General features: G+C 36.1%; 2 long non-coding RNA genes across 2 annotated transcripts; one reads left to right on the forward strand and one right to left on the reverse strand.

The window, feature by feature from the left end:
• Window positions 1–1,307: 1,307 nt before the first annotated feature.
• Window positions 1,308–3,656, reverse strand: LOC111925976 (uncharacterized). The gene is made up of 2 exons (XR_002862621.2): window positions 3,559–3,656; window positions 1,308–1,908 (listed from the first exon to the last, which is right to left on the reverse strand). It is a non-coding gene; the product is annotated as an uncharacterized LOC111925976 (long non-coding RNA).
• LOC111925978 (uncharacterized) lies at window positions 3,651–15,719 on the forward strand. Its single transcript, XR_002862624.2, has 7 exons — window positions 3,651–3,878; window positions 5,440–5,611; window positions 5,702–5,769; window positions 12,891–12,963; window positions 13,062–13,176; window positions 13,319–13,420; window positions 15,446–15,719. It is a non-coding gene; the product is annotated as an uncharacterized LOC111925978 (long non-coding RNA).
• The last annotated feature ends 1,284 nt before the right edge of the window (window positions 15,720–17,003 follow it).

The following is a 17,003-nucleotide window of genomic DNA, read 5'->3' on the forward strand; positions in this document are numbered from 1 at the left end:
TTGCATCTAAAGTGTATTAAATGTTAAACATAAAACGCTTTAATTTAGCTTATTTTAGAACAGAGAACAAAAATATCTCTTCACAGTATGAGATGCTTTCATTTTCCTTATTTGTATATCTGGAAGTATATACGCACTTAAAACACTATTTCAAAACCAGATATGACTGAAATATTATCATTTTGTTCCACACAGTATTTTACCCTATTCACAAGTTGCTCAAGGTCTCACAGCTCAGATTTATAGGGGAACTTCTGACAAGTGCAGTGACACTAATTTTACAATCAGTGAAGCTGTGTCAGGAGTTTCTTTCCAAAATAACATCTGGACATATTTTCATCTGAAAGAAATAGCTGTATTTCTCTTGAGCTGAGCAGTCATTTAGGAAAAACTTTCAATGACCAGTGCTGTCAGTACATTGTTGCAATTAACTTCCATATGCTCACTCCAGGTAACTCCTGCTTTGTGAGCCATACAACTCCACATTGCTGAAGAGGAATGACATCTTTGGCCAAAAACAAGTATTCTTCTGTGGAATATTCCCTGTAAAACCTGAAGTAAATGCATCACAACCAATTGCTTAGTAGGACAGAACACATTATGAAAGCAAAGATTGTGCTTTAGTGCAAGATTTGGCTGGTTTTGGCAACTCTTTGTATTTTGGATGGAGGAAGAAAGGCAGAGCAATTGAGAAATGAAAAATCTATTTTTTGGTAATGCAGAAAAAAAGCTCAATGAAGTTTTTCTGTACTTTAACTCACAAATGTATATCAAAGTTTCAATTATAAATTTGTGTTGGTAAAAGGAAGCTGGCACACATGACAAGTGGAATTAGTATTTTTGTATGTTGTTTTGCTTTCTGGCTGTTTGCAGGGTCAGTAGGATGTATTGTCATGCACTTATATCTAGCATCCATTCAAAGGAGAAAAATAAATGCTGCAAGTGGAAGTGGAGTGCTATTGTCTGTAATCCCAAGGACAAACGTTCACTAAGGTATTCTTCTCTTTAATGTTCTCAAACCCACTAACAATTTAGCACTGGTGACTGGTTCCAGAGCTAGAATATCTTAGGATTAAAGTAGAAAAAGTGGAAAATATAATTTTTAAAAACTGTCAGACCTGCATGGTTGAGTCAGTGTCTGTTTGTATTATGTCTGGCACTAATACATGATATTAATAATTCACCTTCATATCACCAAATTCACATCCTTTGTTTCCTCTCTGCACTTCTAATGGACTCTTTTTCAATTATGCATATTCTTCTTATCCATATGAACAAATGTATTTGAATTTAAATGTATAGACTTATAAATGGAAATAGACTTTTATTCAGATATACATGTTTTTATCAGGAAACAAACTTGACTACAATTGGGATTAGTTTAGGCCAGGCAGCTGGTTTATGCATATATAACAGTGTGAGAACAGCAAAAACAGCTCCAGACTCAGTGGAACCTTAAACCTTTCTATGTCTTTATTTGTGCACCAAACCCCAGGAGTGTTGCTGTACATAAGAGCCTGAGTCAGGCAGTTGTGAACAGTCTGTACAGTTGATATTGCTATAGATTAATGCAAAACAGCTTCTTTCTTGTCATTCGTTCCTCACCTCTGCTCTTCTGCTCTCTCTTCATCCCAGTCTGGGCATCTGGTCCACAAGCTAGTGCTGTGCTGCTTTATAGTTGCTTTCTTTAGCCTGTGGCATTCATGTGCACATCTGGATCTACATCTCTAAATTCTGCACCTTTGTCTTTCTTTGTTATCTATGTGGTTTTTTTGTAGGTAGATGAGAGATGAGAGGTAGAAAACTTGCATGTGGAAATCAGAAATTCATTTAGTAGCAGTGATGTAGCTATCTTCTCCATGGTCACACTGACACAGGATCCAAATACCTGTCCTGTTTCATTTGCATCTGCCACCATGGAAATAAATTATTCAGTCGGGTCTCAGAGTCGGCATTGAGGAAGCAGTAGAAAAATGTTAACAAAGGAAAACAACAGCACAATGTTCCACAGACCCCTTCCAGGATCCCCTTTATTCCACAGCATCTCCAGAACTGTTCAGTCACTGCCATCAGGGGGTACTGCTGACCTGGGATGGATCCTCATGGCAGAGGAATTTCTTTTGCCAAATATTCTGAGAAATGTGACTCTCTTTTGAGTCTCCACAACCATTATCTAGCAGTCTAGATGTGGACACTAGTATCTACATCCAGATCACGAAGCCACTTTTGTTTTGCAATTAAGCAGTTTTTTAAGGGAAATAAATATATAAATAAATAAATAAATAAATAAATGGAAAAAGGACAAATCTTTAAACACAGCTTGGCAATGAACTCATGACCTACAAGAATCTGTAGTCCATTAGCAATCAGTGACCCATCAAGATCTCTGCTCTACAGTCCTCATTATCTCACAGTTAATTGAACTCATGCAACATGACATTTATTTATTAATTTACTTGAAAAGAAAAGGGCATTAGGACTATTTTAAAATGTGACTAAGTCAGTTGTTCTAAGACCCCCATCTTTCAAAGGCTGTCATTTAAACCGAATAATATAATTATTTGTAATTTTCCTTATGATTCAGTGTTCCTTAAAGGAAATATCATTGATTGCCTTTGCATGTTCTGTAAGAAGTTTTTCCACCTGTTGTGACATTTAAAGTCTTTCTCTGGGCACAGAGAAAGCACCTACCCAAGAAGATTCACTTAAAAGGAAAAGTGGGCTACACAGGGATCTGTTCCATGCCCTTATGGTCTCCAGCTCGAAATTCTTCCTGAATGTAGAGATTAACCTCAAAGCAGCAGCTTAGCTCTTTGCCCTCTTCCCTCCCTGGAAAGGAAACTGTCACTTCCAACTATTTCAGAACGTTAATTCTGTAAAACAGCCATGCTGCAATCCTGCAACAATGTGCAGTTTATTCTGGGTGGCTCTGGAATTGCCTCTGACTCCTGCTCATTTCCCAATAATTACTGATAATTACACCACTCAAAACAGAGTGAAACACAACAGACTCTTTCAAAGCTGTAGAAACAAAGTTTGTCCAGAAACTGACCTTCCCGTTTGGAGGTGAGAGGAAGTGTGCATGGAATTATATAGGCAAGATGAGTTGCTTTCTAACTCGTTTTGATAGAAATCAACATGCATAGGCAGGAGGAAAACCAAGGCAGTAGTTTTAAGGAGCCCCAGGCAGCAATTTACGTGCAGGCTTAGGTTTATTCAGTGGCTTTAGGAGCTGTCGATGTTTCGTCTCGCCTGTTATCTTAATATACTGCAACAATGGCAATGATAAACAGCATACATTTAATATAAACCCTTCTTTGCTTGTTTATAGAAAGAGTTTCTTTGGTCAGCATATAAATGTCTTTGAGATCTTTTTAATATCCATTGCCAGAGGAAAAAAGGGGGAAAAAAAGGCTGCTGGGGGAGCTGGGGAAAACCTGCCAAGTCTTACACAGCGAAACATTTTTTATGGCATTTCTCCTTTTACTGAAGACTGGTTTTACAGCATGTTTGAGCAAGACACTCAAAATCACACCCTTCCTAAGTTTCTTCACTCACCCTCAGTGAAATGTCCTTGGCAGAGGCGAGGGCCCTGTGAGCACTTGGAGCCGCAGCGCGGGGCTCCGGCAGGCCGAGGCCTTGGTGCGCGCAGCCGTGAGGGAGCCGGGCCACAGCGCGGCCTTGGGGCGAGCGCGGCGCTGCGGGCCTTGCCCTGGGACACTCGGGCAGCCTCTGACGCGGGGATTCCTTCAGCAGGAGAAGTGACGGGCACAGGGGCCTTGGACTGCAGACAGCGGACACGGAGCGCTCTTTGTGTGCATCACACACACGCACGAGTGCTCCGCGCGGCTCCTGCACAGCCCTCAAACACCGAAAAAGTTAATCAAAACCCCTTTTTGTAGGAAAGCTGTACGGATAGCTTTGAGATACTGCTTTACCACCTTTAAAGGGAATAGAGAGCAACCAACTGAATTCCTTAGCTTTTCAAAAATAGCTCCACAGCTGGTTAGATTCATTTGTTTCTTTTGGCATTCCTCCCCTGGAGGCAGTAAACATGATCAGCTGCTGTCCACTGGAAGCACTACAGAAACAGATCTATTATTATTATTATTATTATTATTATTATTATTATTATTACTAATACTATTACTATTTATCATCTGTAAATACTGACAATGTGTTACACTGCTGTTTGTCATACTGAGAGCAGATGATCTCATTATTATGAGATTATATTCTGGACCTCCAGAGATACTGCATTCAATTTGTCAGTCCCATCATTCCCTCAAATGCTATGGAAGATTTGATGAATACTGGACTCGGGACTGTCAATACACTTACAATTTTATTGTGTCCCACAATGGCTGAGCAATGCTTTAATATTTCTGTGGAAGCCATGCTGCACCTCAAACAGAGGACATGGGCTTCATGAGGAAATGATTGAATGGAGCTTTTTGCTTTGTCTAACACAGAAGCCCAGAGAAGAGACAACCTTCTCCGCTTCTGAATGCACAAACGTGTTTTTTTATGATTCTAAGAATTCTATAAACATGAGTGTAAGTTTTTTAATATAGATATGTCTAGCTATTCCAATTGTAGGTCAAACGTGGAAATAACAACTTCAGTGCCACTGAAGTACCCTCACATGCCTGTGAAATTCTCCCCTCTTCTTACTAACACACACAGACAAAATTAATTTTAATGTAATTATTGTAAAAGCTAAAAATCAGGGAGGGAAGGCTCTCTTCTGCCTGATCACATAATTGTGTAGTAGGGATTAATTCCATTTTAGCCAAAATAATTCAACATCTGAAATATATAAGCCTGATTTTACTTAAGAGATTCAAATGTAATAATTTTTAAAAAAAAAATCTTCTGACAATTAGCAGAGCGGTATCCTTAAGCAGGATCAAGTTGGTGGACCAGCCTAGTAGATTTTAGCTCAAATTTCACATTCAGTTGGTGGTAGAAGACCAAAAGAGTCTGTAATTGATGTTGAGGTGTGGTGCTTTGTGAAGAAAGGGAGAATAACCACCAAGAATCACATTTGATCTGTCAGCACTGTCCACTAAAAAGAACAACAAAACCACTAGAAATTCATCAGTAAATAAAAAAAATCAAGGAAATTTTGTGTTGGTCAAACCATGACAGATATCTTCCCCACAAAGTATATTTACTGATTATGAGATGCATGCCATAGGTTTCCAAAAATACCACTTATGAACCAGGACCAGGAGCTGGTCTTCTCATACCTAATTTGATTGGATTCACACTTATTTCATAGATAATAGCTACCAAAAGGCATCTCAGTCTGTCAGGTATTTGGGCTGAATTTTGTAGTCACACATCCTCCCTGTAAGTTTTCTTGTAAACTCGCATGGTTCAAAATCTGAAATTCTGAAATCTGAAATCCTCTGACACGGCTAAACTTCATTTTAGGTGGCATCTGGTGCTTTCATAGAAGAACTGGAAGATAAGAGTGGCAGAAGCAAGTTTAAGCATTGAAGGACATTGGAGAACAAGTCAGACACAATTCCTGTGAAAGGTCCATGGAAACTTGAGCTGCTGGAGTCACTTGTGACCTGATGTGTTTGGGGACCAGAGTAAAAGGGTGAAGTGATACAAGGTTACACTGAAGGCTGCTTGAGAGGTCTTTGTTCTTGTGCTGGTTTCTTATATCTAATTTTTTTTATTTTTTCAGTCTTTAGGTTGGAAACTTAAATGAGAGGACAACTTACATAACTGCACTCAAGGGGTTCCAAATTCAAGGTGAAGCAGATAAATAATGTGTAAAGAAATAGCTGTGGTTAAAAAATTAAAATAATGAAAAACACACAGCTGTGTGTAGAATATTAGCCATAATTAAATTCAATGTAGAAGTAATGATTTTGACATTCTTGTGAAACAACCTGACATGCTGTGGTTTTATGTTATAATTTTAAAGATTTTTTTTAATTGATTCCTTTAATTGAAAAAATGGATTTTTCAATCTTCATCAATTTTGCTCAAGACTGAGTTGTTACTCACAGTGAAGACTTGACAAAAAAATATTTAAAATTTACAAAAATTACTATTTTAATCTAAGACTGAGTTCTTCTTCTCAGAGCCATAAGAAAAGGACTTCTCACTTTCAAAGTTATCAGAAATGAAGGCCCTGAAAGTAAGACACAAGAGGTCAACCTATTTAGGCAGATTTTAGCAGTGAGCTGGACTGTCCTGTTTAGTAGTAGTACCATGTTCACATGAACATACTTCTGATTAAACTGAAGGATATGGTGTTTTAGGAAGCAATAATTGGATGGGTTTTCCATTGGTTATAATGAAAAAGTAACCACAGTAAAATATCATCATGCATGGATCAATGCTATAGCTCAAATTTTTATTAATGCTGTGCTTTCCCAACATGAATTGACTCCTGGTTTTGATTGCTTGAAACAGATATATAGAAGTGTATAGCTGTGTATAAAGGACACTTTAAGCTGGACTAATAGCAATATAAATATTGTATATAATTATGTAAAATGATGCAAATAGCACTGTGCATTTGATTCCTTAGACAGGAGGTAAGCTGTGTTTCCCACAATGAATTTGGCAGTGGGGAAGTGCAACTCTACAAAAGAGAAAGGGGCAGACACTGAAGTCACTCTGGTGAAAATGGCACAGCAGCAACACTGAAACCTCCTGCACAGCTGCTGAGAGAAATAAATTCCCAGCCAGTGGGTGCCAGGGATGAGGCAAACAGGCAGGATGTTTCTAGAGAAAGGGGGTCTCAGCATGGGGAACCATGTGACAGGAGAACACTTTCATGCAGCAGAGGAGCAGGAAATAGGATGTTTTGAGGGAAACAGAGGAAGGAAACTGACAGGCAGAGAAACAAGTGAAGGGGAAGAAAGGAAAGAAAGCAGATGAGGAAGAGATGAAATGAGGAAACAGTGTTATTAACTATTATAAGATCTGTTTTTTTGACAGCTGAAAAAAGGTGGGTGGTTTTTTGTTTTTCTTGTTCTTACAGTTCCTTTTAAGTCATTGCTAAAATTACCACAGGAATTTAAAAATGGGAGTTTCCCAAGACATTCTTTTTAATAATTAGTAATTGAATTTGAGAAACCATTGTGAAATTCTTTTCTTCAATAATCTGAGGAGGGCTCCTGAAGTAATTTTAGATAAATAAAGTAGGCTTATGCTTGTGCTTCATGCTAAGACATTATTTCCTTGCAATTACTGTTACTGTATACTATACATAGAGACACATAACTTTATGATATTGTCAGATATTCCTGATAACTGAATAGGATGTAAATTTTGGAGTTTGGACATTTTTTGGGTTTTATTTGTTTTGATTTTTTTTTTTTTTTTAATGGAATTTGTCACCAAAGAGTGGTTTAATTAGACCATGACCAAAATAATACACTGGGTTTAACTGGAAGCAGTTTAAAATTTCAAGAACCCCTAAGTCAATAACTTTTATTAAGGAATCTATGGCAAGATGATATGTCTGTGGCATGCACACAGAGAACAATGATGTCAACCAATTCATTTTTCTTTGAAAAAGGAAAGAGTAACATTTTGACATCACTGTCCTATCCAGGGCACAACATCCAGCCCGTCAGTGCTATGCAGTGACTCACAGAGCACGTGCTCCTCTGACCGAAATGCAATGGCTCAGAAGCCGTATCTACTTCACAGCTGCTCTGCCTCCTCCAGGCTGTGTGTTTATGTGTATACGAAAAACACACCAGGAAAAAATATCATACCATCATATTGAATCATTCCTGCTCTTTTCTCACACAGAACATCCTGACACACTGTAAACTCAGTTGAAAGTGTGTCAGGGCACTGCCAAATGCTTCTCCTGCAGCACTGACAATTTGCCATGAACTCTATAACCATTGCAACAGAAACTGGAAAAGGGTTTCCTTGCTGTTTCCTTACTTTTTCTGCTTTTTCTGATCACTTAGGATTACTTAACTCGGTATTCTTATTAGTTTTGGATTATGAAAGGGGAGTCATACTGACTTCACACATACATCAGGCTTAAAAGCTTTGGTCTTTAGTCTTCTAAGTTAGGAGTTTGCTACACATATTTACCCATAAAAAATTAATAAATGTGACAGTGAGGCATAAGATGGGACATATTTCCTCTCAGTGGTACTAGTATCACTTCGATATTGCAAAGACATGGCCAAGAACAAAATTATTCCCCATAGTGCAGATTGGTTATAGTAACCCAAAAACATGCAAAGGGTGAGAGAAATCTTTATGTATCACAAATATCCTTCCTCTGTTCTGTGGTAATAATGCCTCATAAAAATAGTTATGACTTGGGCATCTCAGCTTCCCTCCAGTTTTATTAGCTTTCTTTTTACCATTAAATGTTAATAAAACTTCAAGGTGGAGCTTAGAGCAACAGAGCTCAACTTCGTGCACAGAGCTTTGTATTTCAATTAGTGATGGGCTGTCTCAAAAGGTTCAAGTTTCTGTTTAGGACATAGGAGTAGAAGAAACCTTGCTTGGATCACCACCATCACAGGAAAACATGTTGCTATAGTCTATTCATAAATACTTTATTTCTTAATTTTGAACCAAATTTAGAAATTCTCTCTTACTATTCCACCCTGAAAGACATGCTAGAATTTTGTTCTTCTGCTCATTTAGCAGTTTTCTGCTCTTATCCTACCTAATCATACTTTGTGACCAATGCTGCTCATTTTTTGTAGAATTAACTAAGCCTTGGCTTTGAAAGTCTTCGTTCTTCACAGTTCAATCTATTAAAATATAAAATCCTGGAAATATTCACAATGATTCAAGGAAAAATATATAAAAATATCTTCTTTTCGATGAGATGAAAAAATGATACCCAGAGAGAGGGGATGTAGAGAGACAATATAACAGGCAAGTATAGAATGATCCTGCTTCTCAAATATTTCTGTCTCTGGCAACCAGCATTTTAAGTTTGAATTGGAAGCAACATACAGACCACTGTGATTAATAGCCCCTCTGCTATGGATCCATTTAGTCCTTTATGAATCCAGTGATAATCTTAGCTTCCACAACATCCTGTAGCTGTGATTTCCACAAAGTAATTAGGTACTATAAGGAAAACTACTTATTTTGTTTGTTTTAAAAGTCCTGGTCATCTCTATTCTTTTACAAATTAGAGTGGACAGTAGTTCCCTAGAACACTCTTACATATCTTTTTCTATTTCAAAGATGCCAATCAAATAGACACTAACCTGTAGATAGTAGAGAAAGCCCATGTATAGACAGACTGCAGGATAGACCCCATTACCAAGCATTTCTTTTCCAGGCAGATCAGTTTTAATCTTCCCTCCAACAGATGACAATGTAAGTTCAACCCACTTTGTCATTGTACAGATGGGATCAATATAAATACACATTGGACCCAAGACAGATTATTGTAACCCCCATCAGCATGTAATAGAGATTTATTCAGTTTATTTTTTTGTTCTCAGTATTTTCTTAATAATCCTAACATTTTGTCAGCGTCACATGCTACTAAGCAGCAGTTTTCAGGGAAGTGTGCACATATGCTTATTAAGACTCTTTCCTGCATAGCCAGGAAATTAGGCTACCTTAGATTCCAGTATTTTGCACATATAACTAAATGTCAGGGGAGAGCCACTGTGTGCCTTACTTTGACTTCATTGGCAATTAATTTCATATGCTTTTTATTGTTCAGTCACTTAGCATCATTTGATCATTCTGTAATTCTTCACTGTCAGGAATAATTGTGTTTCATAAGGAATACTTGTCACTTCATTATTTCACATAGTTTTCAGGTAATTTATGAAGATGTTGAACAGTTCATGTCCTAGCAGGGAGCCTGAGAGATTTGAATATCTCTCTCCATTGATTTGTACCTTTTGTTTCCTAATTATTAATCACATCATAATTGTTCAAGAACACTTTTCCTCTGTGTCACTTTTCCCGTGACAGCTTAAATTTTTTAAAAATTCTTCTTATGCATGGTCAATGGCAAAATCTTTCAGTAATTTTAAGAATTCTCTGAATTCGGACTCTTCATATGTTCATTGACTTCCCTCTACAAAAATCCTTGTGAAGTTTTCTGGTTATATAGGAGTGATATCCAGCATTCTCAAACACTATGTTTAAAATGTAAGTCTCAAACGGCAAAGTCAGTTTTTAACTTTCCACCTAATGCTAAAGAATTATTCTGACTTACCAGGCAAATCCCTTGGGTGCTCCACTTGGGCCACATTTGCATGGCCAGAAGGGTATGCCCCAGTTGGGTGTACCCATGCCACAGGGATGGTACTTTTCACATGGACTAGGTGATGATTACTCACCCAGGGTGAAGAGAAGCTGTGTATGAGCCGTCCTGTGGCCTTGGGAGGCACAGAGCCTGTGCTCCAGGTTCGTGCGTCAGCCACTAGATGATTCCATGTCCTGGGCACAACACACATCCGTCCTGTCATCCTTTTAAATCCCCTCTGGATAAACATGTATACAGGAATCTTGGGCTGAAACAAGTCATAAAGGAGAAAAACAGTTAGTGCTAGTGCTAGGTGTTGGATCTTTATTTATCAATAACGGAATGGGGCTATAGATAGGCACTCCGTGAGTTTTTTATTCAACATCAGCCTCATCGGTATAAGGTGAGATACAAAAGATGTTGAAAACTTGTACCATTATAATAACAGCTAAATTCTTTTGGTTACAATGCCTTTTTGAAAACTTTCTAGCCAGTAGCACAATGTTAAAAGCTTACAAGTGTTTGCTTAAGCCAATCATCAAGATTACATGTACACTTTGTTTTTAGCAAAGCTTGTTATAGTTTAAAAACAATGGATAAAGCTTTATTATTAAATTTACATTTTTATATTAACTTGCTTATTATATTTTCTAAGGCCTATCTTTAATTTCACACAGCTTCTGAGAGTTTTCCAATTTTTCAATTTCCTGGAGTAAAGATAAGAGAAAACTTGGGATTCCCAGTGACCTTTTGATGCTCTCAGTCTTCCCTTATTTTTGAAATGAATGCAAGGTCTTTACTGTCTTCTGTAAAATAAGTTTTCTGTCTCCTCAGTCATCATCCTCTTCTCTTTCTGTCTCAAGTATGAAAGATTAATGCATTCTGGATGAAATCATACCAGAGCCTTATGCAAGAGTATTTACAGCTTTCTTATCGGTACTGGAAGTAGCCACCCTCCTATAAGCAAGACAATCCATGTGGCCTGGACATTTGCATTACCATACATTTATGTCAATCAACCATCTTAGTCTAAAAACTGAGAAAGAAATAGAAAAAATTGTGTTTTGATTTGAGCCTCATTTCTTTCCCCACTTCCTAGAAAGTTTGTTTCCTTCTTTTTTCTGCTAATAAGGCTGAGAAGCTTTACATTATTTGGTTTAACTTCCTTTGCAATGACTAGCTGAATTAGAGTTCTGGCAAGAGTTTTGGACTTTATTCTTAAATTTCCTGTTCTCCAAGATGTATCTCTCATGATTTTTCCACTCCTTATAGAGTCTTACTATTCCTAAATGAGTCTTATTATTCCTAAATGAGTTTTATTATTCCTAAATGAGTTTTATTATTCCTATGTGATTTTTCAGTTATAAATCAAGACTGTCCCATTGGTTTTGAGTCTTATTTAAAAAGATTCCCATCCTTACAAATTTCTGGGGCTTAGATAAATCATATTGAAAGAAATTTTGTTCACTTTCACATTTCAGTTTCTAATTTCTGCATGTGTTGACTTCATTCATTAGAACTCTTAATTTCTCATATTTCTCCTTTCATATAGGAACCTTGACCTATTTTCTGTTTATTCCTCAATGTAATTTAATTGGAATGGTCTTGATGTCACTTAAGTTATTTTCTTTAGGTCTTCTACAACATTCTTAATTTAGAAAAGGAGATTCAAAAAGAAATTTTTTCCCTATACAGTCATGAAACCATTAAGATGTAAACCTATCAACTAATATATCCAGATATAACTGAATTCTACCAATATTAGTTACTTAAATTTTTTAGTTAGTTGAACTGTTGGGAAATTGCTAATTTATAACTCATTTTATAGCTGGAAAATTTTTCCATGATGACACAATTCCCAGTAGTATTCATCACTGTAACATGTTCAAGATATTTCTATATCCATATCTAATTTTGATCCTGGGATCTACGTCAGGTTCTCAATACCACCTCTAAAAAAGCTAGTATAATGAAAACAATTTTGGTCCAAACTGAGTGTTTGTGAGTTGTTCTTTAGTTATACTACTTCATTCTGATAGAACACCAATCCATTGCTTTTAACTTTGTTTCTGTTCTTCCTGAAGAAATTACATGTTATTTTTTCTCAGAATCATTTCCTTCTCTGTCAAGGACCCAAGATGAGATTATTCATGAAGTTAAAATGCCATATTTTTGTTGTTAAGACTTTATTTACACTAATTTTCAGAAAGATAAAAAAAAGAAAAATCAATAAAATTGAATGTTAAAATTAAGTTTTAAACCGACTGGCAAAATATTCAGCTTATTTAATAAGAACTGCCGAAATGCAAGCAGTGTAGTCTCAGGTAGTTATATTGGCTCCCTCAGGTGCAGACACTTCTAGAGCACTCATTCCTGATAAGAAAAACATCAAACACAACAAGGTTGAAACTTTCTGGAGATTTTGATTTCTTTCTGCTAAGTGTAGAAGGAACACAAATGATTAGGATTAGATCACATCCACATCTTTTAGAGAGAAACATAGTTCAACGGTTTCTCCCTTTGTGTTTTTATATATTCACCAAAAGAAAGGTATTTTTATATCTTAAATTATGGTTTAATACACAGTGGTTTATCACAGGCTACTGATTGGAATCATATGTATGTTAGTATCATAACTAATTTCTTCATTTTTCAGATAAAATATAACTGTATCAGAATCAGAGAATCAAATGGACTATAACTGCAAAATAAAATATATTTTTGTGAAGGTAAGTCCAAATGTCTTTGTTTCATGAGTGTGTGACAGCCATTGTTTTCTCCATGAAGTACAATGACTGTGTCTATCTTTTTTATTTTGATTCATCAGAAACTAATGGCAGTGAGGAACTTAACTAAGCAGTGATGACTGGTGGAGAGTGAGTGTGTTGCAGGACCTGTGTATTATTACAGAGAGTTTACAAAAAAAAATTCCATTGTTTCAGGTAGTTACATCCTCTCTGTTTTTAACAGTTTGTTATCACATTGCTTCATACAAACAAGATTTTCTGACATAATTTTCTATTCTTTCATGTCCTTCTCCCTTTTTATGCCTTGCATCTTCATCTGCTGTTTTCTAATTGCTAGGGAAGGCAGACAAGATGCTCCATTGGGAACAGATGGCTTTCTGGAAATCTCCCAACAAGGACTACTCCTGGAATAGATTTCATCTGCAAGCCCCACACAGAGGTAATATATGATACCTACAAATAGATAGTGCTCCAAAGGCTTAGGAAGGAAAAAAATATATCCTGCTGGAGTTCTTAAGGCTGTTATGACCACAATTGCCAACAGAGAGCAAGCATAAAAATGAATCCTATATATAGCATTCAATTTTTGAAGTTATTTTTCTTTACTTCTATATAATCTCTACAATAGGGACAGCTATCCTAAAATGGTTTCTAAAGGGCTGTGTTTTACTTCTCAAGGTGGATTAAGTTCAAAGCTTGAAATCAGTTATAATGTTATCCTACTTTAAAAAATGCTGTGAGATGGCACACAATATATGAAATAAATATTAAAGTCTGCACAGGAGTAAGAATAAATAATATAGAAACAAATATGTTGGATTACAGTGTGGGTGAAAAATTGTCATTGTTGTCTTGCTCTTCTATGTTTTGCACCTTTATTTAGTTCCATCATAGAGAGGAGAGATACTATTTGTAGCATATTTTAAAATACATATTTGTTTTTTTTTGTTTTGGTTCCGTTTTCCTTAATCTAAAATAAAATTTATTATAACCATGTTGCATATGGTTGCTCTGTGTGTCTGGAAAATATTATTCTGGGATTATGGATGAGGCTATAAAGCTGGGAGATCAGAGATATACTGTTTATGGTAAAAAAATACAAACTGTGAATAGTAAAGTGACAGCAGTACTCTGTATCCTCAGTATTCTAACCTCAGCCTTGAAATAATGTGTGGGTTACTTATTGTTCCTCTTCACAAAGCAAAATGTATATTAGAGAACACCATTTTTCATTATTTATGAAACAAAAATACTATGTTCTGGTTTTGTTTGGCTATAAATAAAAGTTAGTGAGAAGGAATCCTAAAAATTCAAATAATAGAATGCAAGTGCCAGAAAGAAACTATCAAAGTGTTAGAGGTTTTAAAATTTTGGACAAGCTACTTTTTTATGGAGGAAAAATGCCTTGACTGTCCTTTACCAAGTAAGGACTAACCATGTTATGATGACTTTTGGGTATTTGAAGTGATTCATTTTTATTATAAAGAGAAACGGGATCACAGAGTCCATGACTGACTAGCTTCAGTCTGAATCTGAACTGTGCCATGGTGTTACCATTATTGTTTACCCACTTGTACCATGAAGATTCTGTCATTCTGTTTTTCCTACAAGTGTACAAGTGGAGTCTTTACAGTCTTGGAATAAGTTAATGAGCACTGCAGTGCATAAATGAGGAAAATAAAGGCATTCCCAGTGAGATTTGATCACAATGAGCCATCTAGAGCCATTAAAAGTCACCAGCAGCTTTTACACAGTCACGACTGTTGCTGCAGATATGAGGGAAGGACTTGAAGGCAGATGTTGAAATATTTTTTGCAAAAATGCTGAGTCAGAGAGTGTAAGAATGACTTTTCTATTGATTCCACTAAGTGAAAAAAATAAAATCTGTAAGTGCACTTCCTTTCCTCTACACTTCAGAGAAATGTACAGACTGCACTAATAATTTAACTAAAGGATCTGAAATTCTCTTGAGATCTGAAATCCTCCTGAAAATGTTTTTTTGACAAAATGTACTAGATCAGAGGTAAAGAGGTATATTATAAGCAATATAAATATAATTCCTCATTGATCATTGGATCTCACAAAGCCATCAAAGACATTAGAGATCCCCCACTAAGAGAAGTCTGTCCATGTTCTCAGATGGTCCTTCCACTGCCTTTTCCAATGGTGGTAAAGTCTGGGTGTGAAAAGTGTAAGTAATTTTACTTAACAACTTTCTCTACAAAAGCTGCATCTGCTGAGGCTTTGGTCAGAGAAATGTTCTCCATCAGCTGTGACTCTGTTGACCTTGGCTGTGTTTGAGTTACCAGCCTAGAGGTAAAAATTGCTCTTCCTAGCAATTAATTTCTCCAACAAGATTATAATCTTGAAACTGAAGCAAGACTATATTTCTGCATTTACCAGAAGCTTAACAATCTCTGTCAGGAAAAGTAGATTGATGTTGTTCCATTTCCTCTTATTATAGCTTCTGACATGGTAGGAAGTGGAATCTCTGCTCTTAACTCTTGGCCAGCAATCCTAGCTGTGGGAGGAACAAAGCCTTGAATACAGTCATTAAAATTCAATGCAACAATTACAGTTAATGTGCGTTAATTTGGGCATGTTAAGCTACTTACTATATGCCAGATATATTATTGTAACTGGCAATAACAAGGATATCATTTTTAGCAGTGTCACAGATTCTGTTAAGCAGAGACTCTGGTCTGAGTAGCTTGTTAATAAACATAATTGTCTAGTAATTTTGTCAGTGAGAGTGAATATTTTCTTGCTAATGCCATATTTTTGAAAGTTTTTGCACTTTAAATCTAAGTTATGAATTTTGATTTCCAGCAACTCATAGTTGCTAATTCTGAGTCCAAGCCACTGGCTGCTAAGGAAGTGCTAGAGATAGAAGTGATCAGAAGATCTTAAAAGTTGTCCTGAGTTTCAACTTTTATGTGTCATAAATTTTAAGTTCCTGTTCAGTAATGAAATTTCTATAATTTTGACATCTCAGCTCAGGTTAGCCTAAAATATTTGTCTGAGATTCACACTGAAGAACTCCAGAAGAATTTTTGTTTTCTAATGGTTCAGGCTTTGAATTGTGTGCATTTAATCTACAGTATTTATTTATATTCCTCTGTATTCATTATGAAAAATATCTGATGTATTACAATTGCTGGGATGACATTCCAGGACATACATGCAGTCATTTAGAGCATTTGAAAGTTTTTAGTGACCGCTTTAAGGCACCATAACAGTAAGAAACAATGCACTGTTCAATTAATCACTCAATATTGATGGAATAACTAACAGGTAAATTAACAGGGAAAAATCAACCTTCCTTGAACCTGGTTATCTTCATTTATATGGTAGATTTCATTTATTCCCCATTCTATTACAATCGATAATTCTTGAAAGCTACAGCCTTGAAATTTAAATGGATGCTATAATTTGAAACAACTTGTGAGTGCTACTGTGTAAAATTTAGTAGTGAATATGCATATAGCTAATCAAGCCTATGTTCTGTAGTCAAACTGGTCAAATAGTTCTGTACCTTTCAGAAAAGAAACAAAAAATGAAAACTGCTTTTGTTTCCCACAGAATCATTAAAATGAGGGGGAAAAAATTATCTATTATGTTAAATTGTCTGGTAAGAGTACTTTGACAATTATTTTCAAGAATGTATTTAAGTTAACTGAAGCCAAATTGTTCTTCACATACCTCAGAGGTGCACAGCGGGCTTCCAACAATTCATACAACAAATAGCCTATTCCTTGATTCATGGGGAATTTTTTTTCCCTGTCATGGAACTATTTTCATTTCGTGACAAAAAGTAGGTTTTTCGTATCATATCAGAGACAGAAATCTAGTCACACAAAGGTAGGGTACATTCATATTCATATTAGTATGTTTGACCCAGATATCTGCACACCACAACATATGATTGACAATGTGAGACATGTTATACAAATTTTCTTCAATTTATTAAATTTTATAAATAAAGTGATATTTCTGTCATGGGATAAGAGATAGGTGATATC

This window comes from Cyanistes caeruleus, chromosome 2 (genome assembly GCF_971803275.1).
Source record: "Cyanistes caeruleus chromosome 2, bCyaCae1.hap1.1, whole genome shotgun sequence".
NCBI lineage: Eukaryota > Metazoa > Chordata > Aves > Passeriformes > Paridae > Cyanistes > Cyanistes caeruleus.